This window comes from Cimex lectularius, unplaced genomic scaffold (genome assembly GCF_000648675.2).
Source record: "Cimex lectularius strain Harlan isolate CLEC.00 unplaced genomic scaffold, Clec_2.1 scaffold431, whole genome shotgun sequence".
NCBI lineage: Eukaryota > Metazoa > Arthropoda > Insecta > Hemiptera > Cimicidae > Cimex > Cimex lectularius.
The window spans coordinates 58,845-82,635 of NW_019393013.1; the positions used below are offsets into that span (position 1 = coordinate 58,845).

At 35.9% G+C, this 23,791-nt stretch overlaps 1 protein-coding gene across 2 annotated transcripts in view; it reads left to right on the forward strand.

The window, feature by feature from the left end:
- LOC106667952 (probable G-protein coupled receptor 158) overlaps positions 1-23,791 on the forward strand; it is a 76,606-nt gene that overhangs the window by 23,884 nt on the left and 28,931 nt on the right. The gene's annotated exons all lie outside the window — the stretch shown is intronic.

Below are 23,791 nucleotides of genomic sequence, written 5' to 3' on the forward strand. Positions count from 1 at the left end.
GGTTAGTAGTCCCACCACTCCTCTGAGTTTTGCCCTCTCCAATTGTAGCAGTGTTTTTGCCAATTTTGGTGAGGGTTGTTTCAGCATAAGTTTACTATGTCTAGCATCGCTAGAGTTTATCCACTTCTCTCTTTGTTTTGTTTGGATCCATTCTGCGATGGAGGATCTATGTTTGTTTTTTTATCCCAAGGATAGTTTCGGGGCCTATGTATGGTCTTGCAGATCCTTCTCTGGCCAGACTGTCTGCTTTCTCATTACCCAAAATTCCCCTGTGTCCTGGTTCCCAAGATATAATCAGGTTGTTGATTCCCCAGGTTTTGGGATGCATGAAGGTCATACTTTTAGTTTAGCTTTTAACGGAAATATAAAAAATTGTTATTTATCAAATGGAGAGTTATTTTTTTCCTTGAAAGCCAAAATAATTTTGACGGGATTCAATACTAACTATAGACCGTTTAACCCTGACTTAATCCAATTTTGATATCTACGCTGCCTTAAACAGACCGAAAGCGCATTCGTGTGGTCGCTATATTTTCTATTTTAAGAGGGTACAGGATCGAGCATTTCAGGGAAAAAAGCTATTAGGGAATGAAGTACGTGCCCATCTTAATGGGCAAAACTGGATTGACCTAATTAATTTCTAAAGAGGGGCTTTGTATTACAAGTTCTGGCGGTAAGGGGATTTAATCATTAATGATTTATTTGGTATAAATCATCATATCTCATTTTACTATTAAACACTATGTATTGTTAATTTCTGCCATATGCAGCTTTGTTGTTTGTAAATTAAAAAATTTAGAATATAGTAATAGTACATGTTATAATATTTATATATAAGGAATCTATGATAAGTTATGATTTGTTAATTATTTGAAAAACTTTCAAAACCTAGTAACTCTGTAATAATCTATAATCCAACTATAACTATAATCCATAGCATAAAATGTTTTGTTTTTTCTGGCATATTGTCTGAAAATTTATGAAACAAAAATTACTATTTAAAATTAAAATCTTTAGAATGCTGCACAAATTTTTCCTTAAGGAGATAACACTAGATTAGATAGAATTAGCCAATTCAAAATAAGGATTTGCAAACAGTCAGAACAATTGTTGCACGAAAATCAAAAGTTATTACCATTGTAATAATTAAGTTACTTACTAATTAAAATTAATATTAGGTGTGTGGTGTTTTGTGACCGTTAGTTGAAGATTATTTGGAGATCGTGAGATGCGGTCTGGTGTGACGTAGGTTTTAGAAAATTTAATCAATTTCAAAGATAAATTAAGACTCGCCGGTAAGTTCAATGTACCACAAAACGGGTTTTATTGTGGAAAGATTAAAAGCAAGCGACTATACCCACACAATTTGTGAGTCTTGCGTAAGTGTAGCTCTCAGCGCCGTTCAAACGGAATAATGTTAATGGGAAAACCAATATATTCAAAATGGTCAATTTAAAACTTTTAACCTTGAGCTATCACATTAGCCACTGAATACAAATGTATAACAACTTATCTATGTACTTTAATTTGTTGAAATTGTGAGGAGCGATTCGGAATAAATTATTTTAGAAAAACACCTTTTGCCGAAAAAGTGTGGGGCTGTTTTTGTGGTGTCATATTTGGTTCGTTTGAAATTGTTGAGCAACCTGTCACTAAAAAACGCACATTACATTTTAAGCAATTCTAAAAATACTTTTGCTCCTGAAAAATGAAATCGACTAGGCATCCAAAGAGACTTCCACTCAGCCGAAACCATCCAGCCGGCAGGAGAAGCGGGCTTGCAAATTAATTATTAAATATTCAAAATAATCCCTTATTTGTTTGTGTAACGAAAGTCTTTCGGGAAGAGTGAATAAAAATATTGAAATAATACAGAAAAGACCACATCTCCGATAGCCCCGGAAAAAACTTGTTCTGAAGACCACCTCGGGGAGCCAAGAAGCAAACCACCAGTCACCCACCCGAAGACTACTATATCAAACCATTATCGCGCACCTGTATATAAATTTCAATATGCAACGATATATTTCCCGATCAGCTAGCAAGATAAATGAAAGGATTTTGAACGCTTTTCTTGGAATGCATTCACTCAAAATATCTTTCTCTCTGGACAGTATATTTTGAACAAACTATCATCCCAAACAAACTATCATCTCCAGATCATCTAGGAACATGGTATCTACGAAGTTTGTGTGGTGATTAGTGACCGTTAGTAGATGATTATTCGGAAATCGTGATATACGGCCTGGTATGACGTAGGTTCACAAAAACTTTTCTTTATCGTTCCAACGTTTCGATTTTCATTGAGATCATCTTGAGGGCTCAAAGTGTTTGTTTTCTGTGTAGATGTGTCATTATTGTGTGTCGTGTGGAGAGTGCCCAAACACACAATAGGCACTCTCAACACGACACACAATAATGACACATCTACACAGAAAACAAACACTTTGAGCCCTGATGATGATCTCAATGAAAGATCGAAACATTGGAACTACAAAGAAAATGTTTTTCTGAACCTACATCACACCAGACCGCATCTCAATATCTCCAAATAATCAATAATATTAGGCTAGAAAGAGTCAAGCCTGTGAACTACGATTGTTCAAAATGAGTTTTTTAATGAATTTAATTTCATTAAAATTTAAATTTAATGACATTTTAATTTTAATAAATAAATGAATTTTTTCAGAATTCATTTATTTACCTTTTTAAGAATTTTTCGACTTAATATAAAAGAAGCCGTGATGGAAATAAATGCCAGGTGGCCTTTCACATCATTCTGGGAGGATCGAAAATGTTCGGCGCGCTGGCCTCCCCCACCGCACAGAGCCCGTTTAAAACGGAATCCTGACTTTCCTTTAAACGCTTTTTAATTTAGCAATATTTAATTTGCATATTCAAGGGCTTTTAAGGGTCGTGATCCCCTCACGCATAATTTACACCCTCGCCAAAACCCGGGAAGCGAGGGTTTAGTGGAAAAGGGATGATATAAGCCCCCCTCTCCTCCAGGATTCGCTTCGGGCCGATTTTCAACACTCCCGAGAATTATTTAGAATGTTGCTCCAGTCTAAATGCCTCGATGCATAATTTATAAAAGAATAAAAGCTTATTCGGTTGTCGTTTCAATTTTTTTTTCCTTTGACTCGGGAGCGTCATTGGTTGAAGACCGTTTCAAGAAAAAATATTACCTAAACTTTGGGTGGAGGTCTCCACATCCTTTAGCCTGCGGGGATACTGACAAGGTACCGTTCAAATTGGATTTACTCCGAATTTCATCTTATGGCTTCCCAGTAAAACCGCAACAGTTCTACGAAGTGTTAGACGTAAAATTATTCCCTTAAGGGTGAAGTCAAAAATATCATAGTTAATAAAAAATTAAGTCGAAACCCCTTTCTAATTTTAAAACATTTCATTTACTATTCACATTCTCATTCATTTTTTAATTCCTATTACATAGTTTCACTCAATTATGTTGGAGTATTTAGCATCATCACCTTTTACATTATTATATAACTAGCCGAATTGAGGATCATGGCGTACTCGATATTCCAATACGTTATACATTCACGCTAATAAATACATTCAATCTGTAAACATGCTAGATGCTCAAAGCTGTATACATTTTTTTTTCAATTAATTAATCTTTTTATGTAAGATATTGGTTGAAATGAAAATGCTAGTGTCACGAGTGGGATTCGAACCCACAACCTTCGGCTAAATATGCACTACCACTTGAGCTATTGTGATTTCGATTCACTCGGACACCAACTCCCCATCTCAACCTACGTTTCGAATTTTCCGTTCTTTTTGCCATTTTTCAAATGTCGTGTAATCAGGATTCAATCCTCGGCGACAAATGAAATGGCCACGGAAAGCTTTAGTGAACATATACTTCGTTTTACTTATTAAATCCATTATATATCATGGTACAATTGACCAAATAACTTCTTTCAATTAATTAATCTTTTTATGTAAGGTATTGGTTGAAATGAAAAAGCTAATATCACGAGTGGGATTCGAATCCACAACCTTCGGTTAAATACATCGCTGCTCAAACCACTTGAGCTATCGTGACTTCGATCCAATCGGACACCAACCTCCCATCTCAACCTACCTTTTGAATTTTCCCTCTTTTTTGCCATTTTTCAAGTGGTTAGAGCAGCGGCTTATTTAACCGAAGGTCTTGGGTCCGAATCCCACTCGTGACACTAGCTTTTTCAATTTCACTCAATACCTTACATAAGAAGATTAATTAATTGAGAGAAGTTATTTGGTCAATCGGACCACCAAATATAATGGACAATATACAATAAAACAACCCTGTTTCGTCCAAGAATTGGAAGAGAGGACCCAGATACTCGCTGTCGTGCAGGTATATGATTTGTTTCAAAATTTCAATTATTTAAACATTAACAACAATTAATTAAGGTTTTTAGTTGAGATAAAAAAGTCAATGGCACGAGTGGGATTCGAACCCACTATCTTCGACTAGATACGCCGCTTCTCTACCACTTGAGCTTTCGTGACCTAGATCCACTCGGACACCAACCTCCCATCACAACCACACCTTTTGAATTTTCCCTCCTTTTTGCCATTTTTCAAATGTCGTGTAATCGAGTTGGATTCTCGACGACAAATGAAATGGCCAGGGAGAGCTTTAGTGAAGTAAACTTCATTTTAAATCATTAAATTCACTAATTTCGTGGTCCGCTTGACCAATTAATATATTACAATTAATTAAGGTTTTTAGTTGAGATAAAAAAGTCAATGGGCGGAAAGTAAACTAGCGAGAATAAACGGACCAAGTAAAATGATAAGTGTCGATTACTTCAACAAGCATATAATTATTTAACGATTTAAAATGACTGTAATGGGTTCTGAAAAAATTATTAGCCCAATAATTTTACTAAGTATGGCAATGGATGATAAAGGTTTATTTGACATAGTACAGAAAAGGTTGGTTGGATTTATAATGTTCATTTCTGATTCACCCAGCTCTTAATATGGCAGGCCTTCAGTGTTCAATGATACTTAATTACTCTGAAGTGCTGAATGCTACCATCTATGGATTTTCTGGTACAATCAAGGCTTCAAATATCGCTTATGCCACTGTCTTAGAACACCTTGTATTTGGAATATTTAGACAAGATTAGACTAGGATTTGCCAAAAGAAGACAGAGCATGTCACAGACTGAACATTTTTTTAATAAAAAAGGCCTTTGTTGGAGGACTTGAAGCCTGAGCCTTTCAAATAGCACGACTACAAATCTGTCAGCTCAATGGAATGCAGGAGCTATTCGAAAAAGAGGAGCGTTGCCTCGCCCTGCTTATAACCCTAGAGTCTGACCATCTGATTATGACCTTTCGCGACCAAACAGTACGTTTTATTTTTGTTCCTAAACCGATGTACCGTTAATAATGTCCAATAATGCCCTGTTAACATTAATCTAATTATTAATCTACTTTCGGCTTAAACAAAATTGAAAAAGTCGTCATCTGACTATAATGTTTGTCAGAAATAGTACATTTTTTATAGTGCGTCACATAGCAACATTTCAAATTAGGATGGTACAGACTTTTAAAAAAAAGTTTAGCAAAAGGATGGAAAATATATTACATGACTTACACCAAAATTGTTTATATTTAAAAGAACTCGTGTAAATACTTAGTAATTGGTATTATATTATTTTTTATAGTAAATTACCACGACGAAGATGAAAATATCACACTATTGTTAAATTCTGCAACAGCCTAAAAACACGTTGGAAAATTATATGTTGCATTATAATTTGTTATAAATAAAAACTGCCTCAGGTCCATCTAATCGTTGTTGTTTCTGCACAATGTTTGGGAGTAAATTATTCTCCAGTTGTTCCATAGATCAAAATCAAGTAATTGGATGCTCTTGATGAAAGATAAACGAAGTCTGATTGAGCTTATGGTGATTAGGTGTATTTAGGTCACCATCATCAGTGCTCTTTTATTTAGAAGAAACCCTTTACAATTTTCAACGGAATATTAAATTCTTTATACTCGTGAAATGATGATGAAATAATCACTAAAGGCTTGGCAATGGATCAACATCTCACCTCCTAATCCGCAAGGGGTTTTAGTAATTCAGATTTTCTTCTTGTGCCCAGTTTTATAAAGATTAACTTCGTCAAATTATATTTAAATTAAAGTTGGAGTTTCCTACAGTAATTAAATTGGTATATTTTGGGGTATCGTCATAAAGTCTCCTAGATGAAAAAATAGATATTGTTATGTACCGATTCGCTCAGTGAGGTCCCGAAGCTCAGGAGAAGAGCCTCCGTGGACCCCTTAATCAACAAGATAAAAGAACAGTTAAAAGGGATCGATGCAGTTGGGAAGAAAGTCGTGTTGGCATGAGTTCCCGGCCACATAGGGACAGCCGGGAACGAAGAAGCAGACAGGGCGGCCAAAGGAGCCGCTGGAAGGCCCCACGACGCTTCCCAACCTATACGCCCAGCGGACCTAAAACTACTAATTTCAAACTCAGTAAAAAAAGAATGGGAAAACCGCTGGGCTCGAAGAAATAGAATTAACCCTGCCAAACTGTGGCAGGTTAAGAAAGAAGTCGGTCACTGGTCCACGGAGAACGGTTCGAGAAGGGAAAAGGCCATACTGACAAGACTACGCATAGGTCATACAAGAATAACGCACGGGCACTTCTGGCCGGAAAGCGACCGCGTAGGTGCCCGTTATGTAAGGATAGAATAACGGTCGAGCACCTCTTCAAGTGAAGAAGGCTTGATGTATATAGACAATATTTTGGCACATCATCGGACTTCTGCGTAGTCTTGAGGCACAGCAGCGGGCACACATCGCTGTTCCGGTACCTCAGGGCTATAGGGATTTTTAAATGTATATAGTTTTATGTGGTTTTGTTGTGTCTGTGTTTGACTTTATGTTAATTTATTGGAATGGATGTAATTTATTAGCGTGAAAGGAAGGGGTTGCTAATAACCCCGCCCCGAGGAATATCGAGTACTCTGGGGGAATGAATGTGACCAGACATCTATGTTTGTGGTGATNTATATTTTGTATGTTTTCTTTTTATTCTGTATTTGACAAACTGAGGTACAAACGAGAGACTAGCATTCTAGAATATCAACGTAGTATATATCTGAAATCAGACAGTCAGTAACCAGATCGAGACGCTCAAATGGCTGCAGTTTAAAACAAAATATGCACGAAAGAAAAGAAAAGATGGAACACACGCAGAGGGCCGGCGATGACCTCAGTTGTTTGTCGGCCCATAAACTTCCCACTTATATAGATATTTAGGTATTAGTATTTTTTTACGAGGGTTCGCGACAGCAGAGGTCATATAAACCCTCAGGGTGCCGGTGTTTTTGAAAAAAGCCCATTTGTAAGTATGTCGGGTTTGAATGCAGGGCCGCTGGATTCGAACCCGGGACCTTCACCTTACAGTGATGACCGCCGTGTCAACGCCTAAACCGTTGCCGCCACCATCGCCCCAAGACGATGTACTTCAAGAATCTTGAAAATCTCTATTATTCCATGATTTATGACTAGTTTTAGTATATTTTGGATTAATAGCTGGCTTTAATGTTATACTGACAATTATTCGCCTAAACCGTTGCGGCCACCCCCAGTAGATATTTAGGGTTGGGATTTATATCGCCATCCTCATTATTGAACGAATACACTACTTTTCATATTTGCGACTTTACGAAGATACCTCAAATATAACAATTAAATTTAAATTTTTATTAACTGTCTTCGAAATCTGCTGTGATAACTTTTTCGTTATTTTGAAACCCTTTTTTTAAACAAAATCACCAATTTGCTACAAATGTTGTTGCAAAACTTTTGAAGTGAAATGGGGAAAGTTTGATTCCTGGAATAAGTTCTAGTAGTCGTGGTTAGGTGTAATGGAATTAAAAGGGCTAAATCCGGTTTTATGATTAAACCCGAGCACCCGTCTTCCGCGTTGATTAAACGTCCCCTTAATCTGAAAGGCGCTTCTGCACCACTTCTGCGACACGACTCAGCAACACGGGGAACAAAAATTTTCCGCCAGGCTGAAAGCGATCTATTTGTTAGGATCGATAACATCGGCATATGATCCAGATGTCGTTTGAAATGGGAAATTGAATTCTGTCGGTGTACAAAGGAAAGCAATTTCCCCAAAGTGAAAATGACCGTCACTGATTTCCTAGATCTAGCACCATGGTCTGATAAATAAATCATACGAAAACAAATTTAATTCTACGATTTTTCTTTAAGGTTTATTATAACTATACATAAAACGATTATTGATTTACTAACAATCCTATTGCATAATTCAAAAGTATAGAATGGCTTGATCATGATTGATGGTCAAATATCGATCATTTCTTTTTTTGTCCATTTGTACCACCACAACTGCAAAACAGAGTTAACAAGAGCAAAACAGTAATTAGGATTTTATTTGCTATTCCGTTAAGAAACATCAACTTCTCGGCTGATAACAGTTAGTCATCTACAAGATAGGTTGTGCATGCCAAATTACTGCATATTATGCAAATCAAGTTCTTGCGTCTTTCTCCTGACGAGATTATCTGATACATAGTAACTAGTATGGTATATTGGAAGCAACGCATACTAAAGAAAAACGAGTTTTTTCTGTGTGTAAACGTAGCGATGATGTGCCTGCTGGGTCATGGAGGACCACAAGCATAAATTTATTAAACATATTCCAAGTCACTACGTCAGATATCGACTAGTGTTTTATAACACTATTTATTTAGAAATCGTGAGATGCTGTCTGGTGTGATGTAGGTTTCAGAAAAACATTTCCTTTATCGTGCCAACGTTTCCATCTTTATTGAGATCATCTTCAGGGCTTGGATTTACCAACATTGTTTACATATAACAATTACATTTTGGATGTGGAAAAGTGAATTTATACAATGCAAAAAAAAAATATATATATATATTTTNAAGAAAATGTTTTTCTGAAACCTACATCACACCAGACCGCATCTCACGATTTCTAAATAAATATCGATTAACGGTCACTAATCACCACACGTTTTATAACACAATATTTTCGCCCTTATTATAAAATACAATAAAGATCAAATAAGTTTCATTAACTAATCAGAAGGTAGTGTATAACTTTCCGACATAGTATAATTGCGCTATGAAAGACAATAAATCACTGGTGGTTAGATACATATATCTGTTTTGTTGGCATGACTAATGGCCTAGGACCTAATCATATATATTTCATTCCTTTGTATCGTGGTTTTGTTGCAAGAGACAAGCAACGATCTGAACTTATCCATAAAATATTTTTCAGAATAAAATTTATTCTATTGGTTCAGCATTATACAAGCCCGACGAAGAATGAAAGAAAAAAAAGCCTGATCGATCTAAGTACATTTTAAATCAAATCAGAATTATTTAGTTTAAATGTTGAAATACATATTGTAGATGGTAGGTGTCATGAAAATCCATTTTAACCATTATTTCACAAGATCTCTTGCTATTTTTTCTTTTATTATTAATTGAATACTGTAATTTCCAATGTTACAAATAAACTTTCAGAGCTTTGTTTAACAAAGAGAACTATTTTTAACTCGATGGTAAATTCTACTTGCCTATATGAAGCGAAAATATTGGCACTGTAGTAAATAAGAAACTGAAAAAAAGTTTATCCTAATCACGAACTATTCATATTTTATTATATTTTTCATATTTACTATTTTTCGTATTTTAAGCAGTCCACTTATTGTTATAATATCAACAATTCAAATAAAAGATATATCTATTATAATAATACATTTTTTCACATCCTACATGTATTTGTAAAATTTAAACAATTAAATTCCAGGCCCTGAAGATGATCTCAATAAAGGTCAAAACGTTGGCACGATAAAGAAAATGTTTTTCTAAAACCTACGTCACACCAGACCGCATCTCACGATTTATGTATAATTGTCAGTATAACATTAAAGCCAGCTATTAATCCAAAATATACTAAAACTAGTCATAAATCATGGAATAATAGAGATTTTCAAGATTCTTGAAGTACATNAATGGTTGAGAATCGGACCATGGACAATATGAACTTTTTTGTTCATTTTAGGGTGAAGAATCTACTGGAGAAGTTTGTAGCACGAGTAGCAATTCACCCTGTATAAGTGGGAAGTTTATGGGCCGACAAACAGCTGAGGTCATCGTCGGCTCTCTACGTGTTTTTACTTCATTTTCTGGTCTTTAACACGTATTTATTTTTCAGCATGCAGCCATTTGAGCGTGTCGAACTAGTACTGACTATCTGCTTTCACATGAAAACTATGTCGATATCCTAAAATGCTAGACTCTCCTTTCTCAGGTTGTCAACTATAGAACAGATATAAAACATACTTTTATACACATCACCACAAATAGAGGTTTGGGCATATTCACTCCCACAGATTTCTCGATATTCCTCGGGGCGAAAGTAAACAATCCTTTACTTTCATGTTAATAATAATAATTAATAATAATTCGAAGAAACTAACATAAACACAACACCCGCGGCAAGCATGGATGTCAGATCCCGTTCACTCGACCTGAGTATTCGATATTCCTCGGAGCAAGGTTGAACCCACACCATTCTCGCTAATAAATGACTTTTACTCTCCAGAGGTCGCACACTCACGCCACAGAGCTCGATATTCCTCGCTACGGGATTAAACAATCCCTTCCTTTCACGCTAATTTATTCTTTTCAATAAAGTAACATAAACACAACACAAACACGGGCTCCCACGCGGTCGCTTTCCGCTTCCTATGCGTAGTCTTTTCAGTACGGCCTTCCCTTTTTTTTTCGTCGAGCTGCGACCGACTTCTTTCCTAAGCTACTACAGTTTGGAGACATATTTCTATTTTTAAAGTCTAGAGGTTATCCCTTTCTATTTTTACTGTATTTGAAATTAATGGTTTTAAATCCGTTGGGCGTCCAAATTGGGCTGTTTCGTGGGATTGCGTGTATCTTGTAATCCATAAATCCAGTATAATTTAAAGATTTCTATAAGGCTGTATTTGATTTTTTTTTTTTTAAAGATTGATAGAAGTATGTAACTTTATATTAAAAACAGTCAAACATCAGACCAGACAGACAAACACTCAAGGAATGTGAAATCTTAATTACTAATTTATAAAATTGGACACACTGGCAGCGTCGATCGATGTCAGGGTAGCTCAAGTGGTAGAGCAGTATTTAGTCGAAAGTCGTGGGTTCGATTCCCGCTCGTGACAGAAATTTTTCATTTCCAAAAAATTGTGAATAATTAATTGAGTAAACAAAACATAACTTCGCACTTAAACAAATATATTCGATAAATTCCTTAAAGACTGACGAAAGAACACTAATTACATCAAAGATTAGTGTGTACCTTTTTTTTTAAGCCCATTTGTAAGTATGTCGGGTTCGAACGCAGGGCCGCTGGATTCGAACCCGAGACCTTTACCTTACAGTGATGAGCGCCGTGTCAACGCCTGAACCGTTGCAGCCACCGACGCCCCAGTATGTACCTATTACCCCATTATTTATTTATATTTAAGAATAAACATTTTTATTGTATTTCATTTCACAAATACGTCATTTTTTGTGCTTTCAAGAACACGTCTTAAACAACAAATAATACATTCATCATCTATTTCTACAGTTTAAAGTGTCTAAAAGCATTTTCAAAAGGATGCTGACTAGTATTTAAATTCAAAAAGGCTTCGCCTGGCAAACACTGAAGATGAGTAAATATCAAAATGCTGACAAGAATACTTAACAAAAGCCCCCTCGAATATTGATCCGAACATCTCTTTTTCACATCGCAAAATCAAAGGCTCAAACAGAGTAAGATTTCATAAAAAAGAACTTATTAATAAAGAACGGAATTCCAGTGATTATTTTCGTTTAACTGTTATCGACTATTGTTAATTCCGCATTTCTGTCTATGAATAGCAGACGGCTGTCGTAAATCCATTTTTATATTAAGATTAATAACTTAATTTTATTTTGTTTAAATTTATGTGTTATATGACTTCCTAAATTTAAAATCCCAGAACTTAATATAAATAAAATACTAATCGCCAATCGTAAAAAACTGATTTAGGATAATGATGAAAGATCCGAATCGACTGGATTGGGGGAATGCCTCGCATAAACTACAAGTAAATTACCCTGTGCTATTCACGAAGTTGAATCTTAATCGTGTCAAATTGGCAAAATTGGGATTGAAGGCACAACTACGTACTTAACTGGGAATGTATTTTCTAAGGAAAATTGCCCTTTCAATCACAAGTAGCAGAGGAGGTTGTCCGTCTCAAGACCTAGGTTCATGCATGTGTTGGAGAAATTGAAACTGAACCGGATTATCAGATTAATATCCGAACACAAACATTCGGTCAATATTATTGGGCTTATGTTTATTACTTGGGTTTTACGAAACTAAAATAATTTAAGAACTTATATTTAATGCATTTTCCAATATATAATATATTTAAGCATACAACATTCTAATTAGAAATTAATTGTTTAATTAAATCATAATTATTTACTGATAACTCGCAGATATATCAATTAGTCCATCCTTCTAATGGTATTTCTGAACTGTTTTCTTCGTCCTTAACCTTCTAGAAGTTGATAACTTCCCCTCTACTTCAACGTGACAAGATATGTTGTGGATTTATCGTACTATATGAGAAAGTGCACTTTCCTAATTTGAGATTTTTTTAAGTACTTGCTTTTCTTATGCAATGACATTGTCTTAATTTTTGTGTAATGTCTTGGGAGGACGGTTTCCAAGAAGTTTCACAAGCAAATATATTTTTAAAAAATGGACCAATTCGTCTGATTCCTCACAACATAGTCGGCATTTAATCACAGATTTACACTTTCATCTTATAAGACACTAATTTAAAAAATTCAAATTACCATACACAATTTTTCATTTCAAAAAATTGTGTATTATAATTGGAATATATATAATAAAATTAAAACAATAATGAAAGTAATAAATTTTAAAAATTGTTAGTTTACGTACGTATTTTGAATGCGAAATTATGAACCCTATTCCATTTCTTGCTGAAGTGCATGGAAGTGATAGTTCCTTCACCTATTTTGAGCATAGGTTACAGAAATTAAAAGATATCAGACTCCCTAAGGATCCGTCTTATTCTAACAACATCAGATTGAAATTGGTTGTGATGGTAACTAATCTACAGTTTATCACATCGCAGACCACAAAAATTATCCCAAAATTAAACGAATTGCATTGAAAGTGAAAAATAGTCTTCCACGGAACCTTCAATACGTTTCCAAGTCGAAAAAAAGAAGAGACATGTAAAAGACGCAAACAGTATTCAAACTGTTCTTCAAAACAAGAATAGACAATGTCAGAAATATTTTCAAACCAGAAGATATGGTAAAAAAGAATTATGACAGGCACTGCAGGATCAATGGTTATCTGAAGAAGGTACATAACATAAAGAACATAACAAAGCTGAAAAAATCTTCACACGTTTACTCTCACACTGCGAATCTACAATTCCCCGCTATTCAGCGTTTAAACGTGTAAGAAATACAATCAGGACAAGTAATTAATTTCAAAGGTAAATTAAGACTCGGCGGTAACTTCAATGTACGACAAAACGGGTTTTATTGTGGAAAGATTAAAAGCAAGCGACTAAACCCGCACAATTTGTGAGTGTTGCGTAAGTGTTGCTCTCAGCGTCGTTAAAACGGTATAATTTTAATGTGAAAACCAATATATTCAAAATGGTCAATTTAAAACTTCTAACCTTGTGCTATCACATTAGCCACTGAACATAAATGTATAACACCTAATGTATGTACATTAATTTGTTGAAATTCCGAGAAGCAGTTCGGAATAAATAATTTTAGAAAAACACCTTTTGCCGAAATTTCGACATTTATTCGGGTCCTCTTATGAGCAAAAAGTGTGGGGCTGTTTTTGTGGTGTCATATTTGGTTCGTTTGAAATTGTTGAGCAACCTGTCACTAAAAAACGCACATTACATTTTAAGCAATTCTAAAAATACTTTTGCTCCTGAAAAATGAAACCGACAATCCAAAGAGTCTTCCACTCAGCCGAAACCATCCAGCCAGCAGTAGAAGCGGGCTTGCAAATTAATGATTAAATATACAAAATAATCCCCTACTTGTTTGTGTAACGAAAGTCTTCCGGGAGGAGTGAATAAAAACATTGAAATAATACAGAAAAGACCACATCTCCGATAGCCCCGGAAAAAACTTGTTCTGAAGACCACCTCGGAGAGCCAAGAAGCAAACCACCAGTCACCCACCCGAAGACCACTATATCAAACCATTATCGCACACCTGTATATAAATTTCAACATGCAACGATATATTTCCCGATCAGCTAGCAAGATAAATGAAAGGATTTTGAACGCTCCTCTTGGAATGCATTCACTCAAACCATCTTTCTCTCTGGACAAGCAATTCTAAAAATACTTTTGCTGCTGAAAAATGAAATCGACCAGGCATCCAAAGAGACTTTCACCCAGCCAAAACCATCCAGCCGGCAATTAAATATACAAAATAATCCCCTTCTTGTTTGTGTAACGAAAGACTTCCGGGAGGTGTAAATAAAAACCATTAACATCGAAATAATACAGAAAAGACCACATCTCCGATAGCCCCGGAAAAAAACTTATTCTGAAGACCACCTCGGGGAGCCAAGAAGAAAACCTCCAGACACCCACCCCAAGACCTCCTCAACGCTTAGATTTAGTGCCTCAAATGAAAACATTAAAAAAACAGTAAAAACCACTATATCAAATCATTATCGCGCACCTGTATATAAACTCCAACATGCAACAATATATTTCCCGATCAGCTAGCAAGATTTGATTAACGAAAGGATTTTGAACGCTCCTCTTGGAATGCATTCGCCCGAACCATCTTTCTTTCTGAACAGTACATTTTGAACCAACTATCATCCCAAAGAAACTATCAGATCCAGATCATCTAGAAACATGGTATGTTTGAAGTTTGTTGTCGAAGCGCTTTTTGATTTCGTGGAGATACACAGCACAGATTCCATGATTTGCTCTGAACCTCATTATTATTGTGCAGCCCTTTTATCAAGCGTAAACCAAGAATTCCTAGGGTTTATGGAAGTAGAAAAAAGATCCTGTGAGCGAGTTTTCATTTTCCATACACCATTTTCCTTTCACCATGACTTTCACACGATGCTTTGAGCCCTGAACAGGAATAGGAATGGAAAGAAACACCCTAGTAGAGAGTCCATTTACCATGAGATCGTATACTGATCGTCATATAGATCATGATGATATATCATATAGATCGTCTATCCTCGTGATTCCCTCAATACCCGAGTTTACTCTCTCCTAAATGATTGCAGTTTTTATCCGTTTCCTTTTTTCAAATTGAGCGCATATTTACCCCCTCCCCAAGTATCGGTTTTAATATTTATATGTTTTAAATCGTCCAACGCGCTTTTCTAGCACGAGATTTTAAAATTTTTGAGCAATTGAGGTTATTCTCATTTTTATACCTTTATAAATGGCGATATATTCAGCTGAATAAATGCCTTTTACTTTATTCTTGCCGGGGATTATAACAGACAAACCCGGTAACATTCATGGTCGAAATAAGGATTTAGGGCGAGATTCTCAAAAACCGAAAACAGAATTGACGGCAGGAGAGGGTATTTCTCCATAATCTCTCAGAGATCTACTGTCATTCTAGGGCAAAAGAATTCTAACTCCAGTTCAAAGACTGTGCAAATCCCCCCCTTGTTCAGCGAGTCCCCAAATATGGGACCACAAGAGAAGAGAGATTCTTCTTGTTCCAGAATTTTTTTTGTCAAAACTTTGATGTTTAAAATCGCATTTTTATAACTTTTAAGAACAAAATTATAATCTAACCTCTCAGATCTTAAGGGTTGTGAAGTTTCAGAGCTTTCGATGTTCATTCCTTTTATGGGCGTGTCTAATAAACATCCTAAGCTACTCTTATGTATTTATTTCGGAACAATCTAAGGCGATTTAAATTAACTTTTCTCGCCTTGTCAAAAAATATTGACCCAAAACCATTATACTGCTCTAAACACGAGTTTTAAGCCCAAATGCAAACGCATATTTTTTGCTAACGCGAACAATTACAATTAGTGCTTATCTGATGATTGTGTAACATTTTGCTGACCGAAGGAAATTGTTACTATCAACGGAATATTCAATACATGAGACGTTGCTTTATATTGTGATCTTATTAAGGTCATTAAAGTACAAGTTTTTTATGTAAAATGTGGGACTTGGGTAGTTTAATAAAACTTCATTTCCTTATGACCGTCACTACTGAAAAATGGTTTTCTTTTAACGAATTGTTTAAAAAATTGTTTTGTTAATTGTATTTCATATTACCACGCTCTCGCTTTGACGGCAGAAGTCTTAGAGTTATCTCCCGACGTTATTAAACTTTTAAAATGTTAAGCAAATTATTAATTAAACAACTTTAATAGTTTCAGGCACTAAAATGAGTTTGTTCATTATGTGGAGTTAAACTCGGCAAACAGTTAGGAGGAGAAAATATCTTCTCAAGTTGTTGGTGTGCAACTTAAGCTTCCTGTGGGCCAGGAAATCAGGTTCATGTAATTATCCGTAAAGAGATAAAAGATTCTATTCCCTCTTGTACTCTGTTGATGGTGTCTTTTTCGTGCTGGTTGGGGAGGGGGAGTGGAGTTTGTCCTTTCAGCCTTTCCGTTAAGAAGGACGAAGACAAAAGACGAGTTTCAACAATCGACTCGATGGAAGTGCCTTCCCTCGAATGCCATCCCCACATCCACCTTATTTAAACAAACCCTTTTGAAAGTTTTTTTATAACGGCTGTGATACGTCGATGAAATGTTTTTTAGATATACCAGTTTTGCAATGATAAGCTTGTTTAATTAGCGATTAGCTGTGTGTCCTGTAGAATAATTTTCATCCGTTCGATCATATCTGATGATCTGTTTACACTAGTCAACCGTAATAGTAACTTCATTACAGATTAGCAAGATGTTAAACGTTAGAAATATGAATGGAGTAAAGTTTGTTGATCGGTTACATTTCTAAAATAATATTTATTATTTTCTTTATTGGTCCAAACAGGGCAACAAGGACAAAAACTGCAAAATATGTACAAAGCCATTACAGTTCGTGGTCTGATAGACCAATTAACATTTTTCAATTAATTAATATTTATGAAAACTATTGGTCGAGATAAATAAGTCAGTGTCACGAGCGGGATTCGAACCCACGATCTTCGGCCAAATACGACACTGCTCAACCACTTGAGTTATCGTGACTTCGATCCGCTCGGACACCAACCCATGCCCACCTCTCGAATTTTCCCTCCTTTTTGCCATTTTTCAAATTCCGTGTAATCTATTTGATTCTCGTGGACAAATGAAATGGCCACGGAGAGCTTTCGTGAAGATATATTTCAGTTTAATTAGTAAATCCATTACAGTTCGTGGTCCGATTTACCAATTAGCATTTTAAAATTAATTGATATTTATGAAAGGTATTGGTCGAGATTAATTGAAAAATGTGTGAGACTGCACGAATGGGAGAAGAGAGAGAGAAAGAAGACCAAAGTTCCCAAATCGATATAGCCACCATCACCAGCATTTATCTATTTTTAATTCAATTTTAGAAAACTACGATTTTAGAAATTCTCTTCCAAAATGAAATATTATGCTTATATTTGAAAAAACTCTTTTGTTGAAACTATAATTCAAATTAAAAATTTAGAAATCTCATTTCAGGTCGTCTAAGACTGATGAAACCGAGGACTTTAACTTTTAATTGACTTATTCATATGTTCCTGTTTAAGAATCGATTTCTATCGGCTGGGGAGTAGGTTCGATCGAGTCTTTTTATAACAATGATAAATGAGGATAGGGCATTAAGGCTTTTAACTTCGATGTCGGCACCACTCAGGTAATCATCATTAACATTATAGATGGGTCTCATTTGTTCCATTCCTTTGCAATCGAAGTAGGCAGAATTTTGTTAGTGCTATTTTGAACCGTATCTGGCCATATGTAAGGAGAAAATTCACTGACGTCTTCATCTTGATACAGGAATATAAATTTTATCATGGTGGTTAAACGTTTTACTTAGATGAATTTGAATATGAAGGGATTTTTGCTATTATTATGGGTTCACCCAGTTCATTGAAATTTTAATGGTCATATGGCCTACGTTTTTCTTTCTACTCCAATCTATAAATGTTTTAATTTTCATTGTTGAGACAATGTTCGAAAACGTTTGGTAAAACAACAAAATTCCATGCTACAGTATACGTTTAATAACAACCTAAGACACAAATAAACTTTTGAGCTCATCCTATTCACAACTTCAGATTTACAATTGACGAGAAGAGTTTATCTTTACATTCGATTTACATCAGTTATTGACAAATTAAACGAAGAAAAACGAGCCTGGCCGGGAGATCGGCCCAATATGATGATGATGAACGGGAGAGGGGGAGGAGAAATTGACGAATTTGAAGGAACCGGCGAAAACTCTGCGATTTTGACGTAACCGTCGTCGGATTTTAAAAACCAAAGCCGGATCAATTTATCATTCGGCTTGTATGAGAGTTTTTGAAGAGCCGCCGCCCCTGATGGATAGCTATTTGATGCCCTCAGCCGGCGGGCGTAGGAACCGTTTCCCCATCATATGTCATCTGATCATTAAATCCATCCTTTGACAACGGTGATGTTCTCTGCTTTTTCCCCCTCAAAAGAGAGAAGGTGGGGCTACACATAACCGCGCAAGAAAAAAAGTATCAAAAAACATAAATACGAAACTGGCATCCATTCACCTTAATGGATGACTCCCTGTAGTAAAAATTTTCAATATTGCACTCCCTAAAAACGTTAAATATATAAATGTTTAACATATGTTAATATAGAATATAAAAATTACATTCCCGTTATTTTACTTCGTTAATTTTAACAAGAATAATTCACATGGTTTTAAACGAACATTATTGTCTGTTTTTTATAACAGCAATGTATAGTCAATGAAATTAGTACATACGTTGTTTACTAATTGATCAAATTGATCGTGGCGATTCATTTTTAAATTTTGGAGACACATTACTAGTCGTAGTCGACAAATATTTAAATCAAATAAATACAATTCTTCTGTTATGATTGTTAATCAATCTTTGTTTACATTGTTATTAATTTTTATTTAAGGTTTTGGTTGAAATGAAAAAGTTAGTGTCAAGAGCGGGGTTCAAATCCACGACCTTCGGCTTGTTGTTAGACCACCAAGTGGTTAGTGCAGGCGCGTGTTGAGCCGAAGGGGGTGGGTTCGAATCCCGCTCGGATACTAACTTTTTCATTTCAACCAAAACCTTACATAAAAATGTTAATTAATTGAAAGAAGTAATTTGGTCAATAGACCATTAAATATAATGGATTGTTATCAATCTTTTTGGGATAGGGATAAGAAGAAAAGAGGTGGCTACAAGGTCTTCTGCGCCTCAACCTGAGTAAATCTATTGAGCGACTATATTTTCATAACCCACTGGTTAGCTTCAGGCTGTTAATCAACCTCCATAGCCTTGCCAGCGGCTCCTTAATGTAGGATCTTTCGGTTTTTCTTCTCCTAGTTGCACGAATCTGCATCTACATAAACCCTCACAGAAACATAAACGTGTTCTGCGGTCTCCTCTTCTTCCTATAGTATCTGCCCAGCATTCCTATACTGTGCAGGCGGAGTTCCAGTCAGGAGTTCAACCAGAATCCTGGTTTTGTTGTGGTTATCTTCCAGTAATTATTTTGCAAGGCTTTCGGTTGGCCTATGAATTTCTTCACGTGCCTCATGCCTGGCCACTTCCACCAGGTTTTGAACTCAGTAAGGAGCCATTTTTGGATATATCAATTTTCGCTGAGGAAGAGTCTCTCAAGCCCAGGTGTGAGTGACATTCGGCCTTCGGGGAGTAGTAGGGAGCCTTAACGGAAACTGCGAAAGCCTGAGGAACCGGTCGCCCACCACGAGCGCACTGATTATGAGGAATGGATACTTGGGATTGAGGATCCCAATCCGACCTGCGTGATTTATTTCCCGCAGACTCGGATTCACCCCCCCCCCACGACAGCGTGTAAGCGTTGAGGACGCGATGATCATGCTACAGTAACCTCGAATGCGTGGGTAAGCGAACGGAAACGGGTAGTGAATCGGTGTCTCTGACTCGAATATGCTTTGCATTGTTGTGCGTATGACCGGCGTGGTACCCTTGGGGAAGCGAAAGATCGGACCACCTAGGCTGAGCCTATGGCGTCCCTCAAATGCGCGTGGCAGGTGTAGGCTGAGCTCGATAAGAGACTTTACTGTAGGCGGTGCTCATCTAGGGTGTTAGCAATTCCACTTTAAACTCCCGGAAGTTTCTACGCTAGGGGAGCCTCTATACTCCATGCGATAAAGTGGCCTTCTCTATCTAGGGAGTACGCGGGAGATCAGGCTGAGGTATATCGTTCTGTTAGCCCTTCGCGTGCGGCATACGACCCGATGCACAATGCGGGCCCGACCATTCGGAGTAGAAAAGCGGAGAGCGAGGTTGCCTCGGCTCTTGGGGGCTGGGGGTCTCTACACCAATGTTGCGGCGGTAACACCATTCCGTCGTATGCGGAGGTGCGTCAGCTCTCATCTTAGAATCAAAACGTCCGATAAGGCCAAATAGGCCAGGTGCGGACGCTAAAGATCCTCTTGTCTTGTTGACGATGAGTTCTCGGGAACGGAATATCATTTTTTTCGACAAGCTGCTAAGCCAGAATAGGGTTGGGGCCTGGAGAATTCATATTGGCTCCTTTTTGGCCAACATATCCGCCCTCTCATTACCTCTGTGTCTCGAAGGCCCAGGGTCCCATGCGGAATCAGGTCACTTGACTGACTTCTGCCAGGAATTCCATACAATTCCATACGCTTTATTATGTCGAATGAAGCTAAAGCCTTGAGTGCCGGCTGAATTTCGGAAAAAATGTTTACCTATCTTCCTGGAATGTGTTGCGAGCCTTTTTATTTCTCTGGCGCAGGGTTCAATTGCAATAATTTCAAACTACAAAACTGTAGCGTATTTATTTAAATATAGTCAGATAGTCAGTGAGGACTTCGGATCCATCCCGAGGTGTCTAGCGCCCGTGTGGGAGAATTGTCACCAATAACAAAATAAAGGGCTATTCGTCAATTTATCAAGTGCTATTCCTAGCTCTAACAGATATTTTGGATGAAATTGTCAAAATGTCAGTGGACTGGAAAGGGATCAGTTAATGATAAAAAGATGAAACCTAAATGTAAAAACAAATTAATTACATTCAAATAGTAGTTTTAGGCTGAATTTAAGCAAGAAAGATAAAATGGTAGGTTTTTTAGTCGTTTACTGATACGAATTTTAACAAACTACACAGGGTTCTTCGTGTAAGTGCGGTCTTGCTGGGGGTGCCGGGTGAGGGTCACTTGGGCCCCTCGGGCACGTTTTGCCCTGGCCTGTTAGGGAGGATATGGACATTTCCATAGGGCATTATGCCGTTTTTTATCCACATCCCCCTAATGTGCTGGAGTCCCTCGTACGTACGATATGGTTAAATTGTTAATGAGTTAATTAAAGAAGGGGAAAAATGTTAGTAGCATTTATCAAAAAACACCACCAAACCTTCATACAACCTTACAAATTATAACATTGAAAACTAACGATAATTTTATGGAGCTTATCAGGAAATAATTAATAAAACTGGATAATATAATCAAAAGCAATTATAATGGTATACCACATGATAAAATGTCAACATGCTTCATGTTAGTAGTATAATGTGAACTTAATCATAAATAAAGTCAATCTAAAAAATGCCTAATTAAATTTAATGTTGTATAAGGTTTCTAGAAAAAATTAAAAAACGAATATTACTCAAATTCCGACCTATGGTCAGTGTTTTTCATAAAAGCTTCTTTAGAAAGTGTAGCAAAAGGAAAAAATATTTTTGCTTAATGATTGTTTTTCCAGTTTTCAAATATAAATGGATATAACTTGAATAGATGACTCTCTAATTGCTAATTAAGCCGTTTCGCCCCGCTTTGGAAAGTTTTCTTCGACTAACTCTAGTAAATGTTATTCGAGGAATACGTCTCAGGCCATCTACCTTCTCTGACTAAATTTAACACGTAGCCAAAGTGAATCTAATTAACGTAAACTGCCGTACAAACGTCGAGTTTCGAGTCGTTCTTTGATCCGGGCGCCGTTTGAAATACATACACCAAAAAGGAATTAATTATTCAAGGATCGCAATAGAAGAAAACAAATTAAAACGTGTTTTCCCGTTGAAATAGGACGAGTGTTTTATAGGTGAAACAAATATAACTGAACTTTATTTTGTGTCATAATAAATATAAAATCTGTTTGTCATATTGCTTTAACATATAGAAAGTTTTTGGTGGAGGAATTTAATTTTAATAAAAATTCGCATTTTATTAAAAAATAATATTTTGCTTATTTTTAATATGTTTACTTTTGCATTTATTTTTATATGTCACTCAACACTCTCTAGTCCATTGTTACAATTAATGTTTTCTTTGTATCATATTAAATATAAAATCTGTTTGTCATATTCCAATATTGCTTTAACATATAGAAAGTTTATGGTGGATACATTTAATTTTAATTAAAATTCGCATTTTATTAAAAAATAATATTCTGCATATTTTTAATATGGTTACTTTTGTATTTATTTTTATATGTCAACTAAACAGACTCTAGTCCATTGTTATTATTACTGTTTATCTTCTTTTTTGGGTTGTATTTTATTATAGTTAAATAAAACATCAGTATTAATAATAGAAGTAGTGTTAATAAAAAAATTTATTATAAGTGAATAATTCTAATAGAACAAACTTTATTACTAAATTGTTAATTATTTTTTCAGCTTCTACTTAATTCTATAAATACTCAATTAATTATACATAATTTTTTCGAAATGAAAAATTTTTGTCACAGGTGGGATTGGAACCCACGACTTTCGGCTAAATACGCCACTGCTCTACCACTTGAGCTACGGTGACCTTCGGCCGAAAGTCGGGCGTTCGAATCCCGCCTGTGACACAAATTTTTCATTTCGAAAAAATTGTGTATAATTAATAGAGTATTTATATAATTAAGTAGAAGCAGATAAAATAATTAAAAATTTAGTATTAATCTAGAATCACACCTTTGAATCGTACACAGTCCCGCTAATGTATAAGTACAATCGTCAATAAAAAGTGTTTTTTTATGAAGCCGTGATTTGCTTACAATTGGAATAAAATCGGGGTGTCGAAATAAGAAGTTTATGCAATGGGCGATCGAGGTCACGGTAGCTCAAGTGGTAGAGCAGCGGCGTATTTAGCCGAAAGTCGTGGGTTCGAATCCCGCCAGTGACACAAATTTTTCATTTCGAAAAAACTGTGTATACTTAATTGAGTATGAAAACTTTACTATTTAGAAAGAATGTAAACTGCCAACATCTTGAAGAGAAGACAAAAATGTTGGCTAATTTAGGAGATAATTGAAATAGAACTTTTGTTTTTGTTTAAGTAAATAAATAAATAATCGCGTCAGAAAGATAAAGAAATGGTCGAGTATCGTTATACGAGATGTTCCCTTGTTTTTGCCAGAAGAAAATTATTTGAAATTTTTTGTAATAATTCAAGCCAACGTGTTTTTATTTTTTTAATAAATAAAT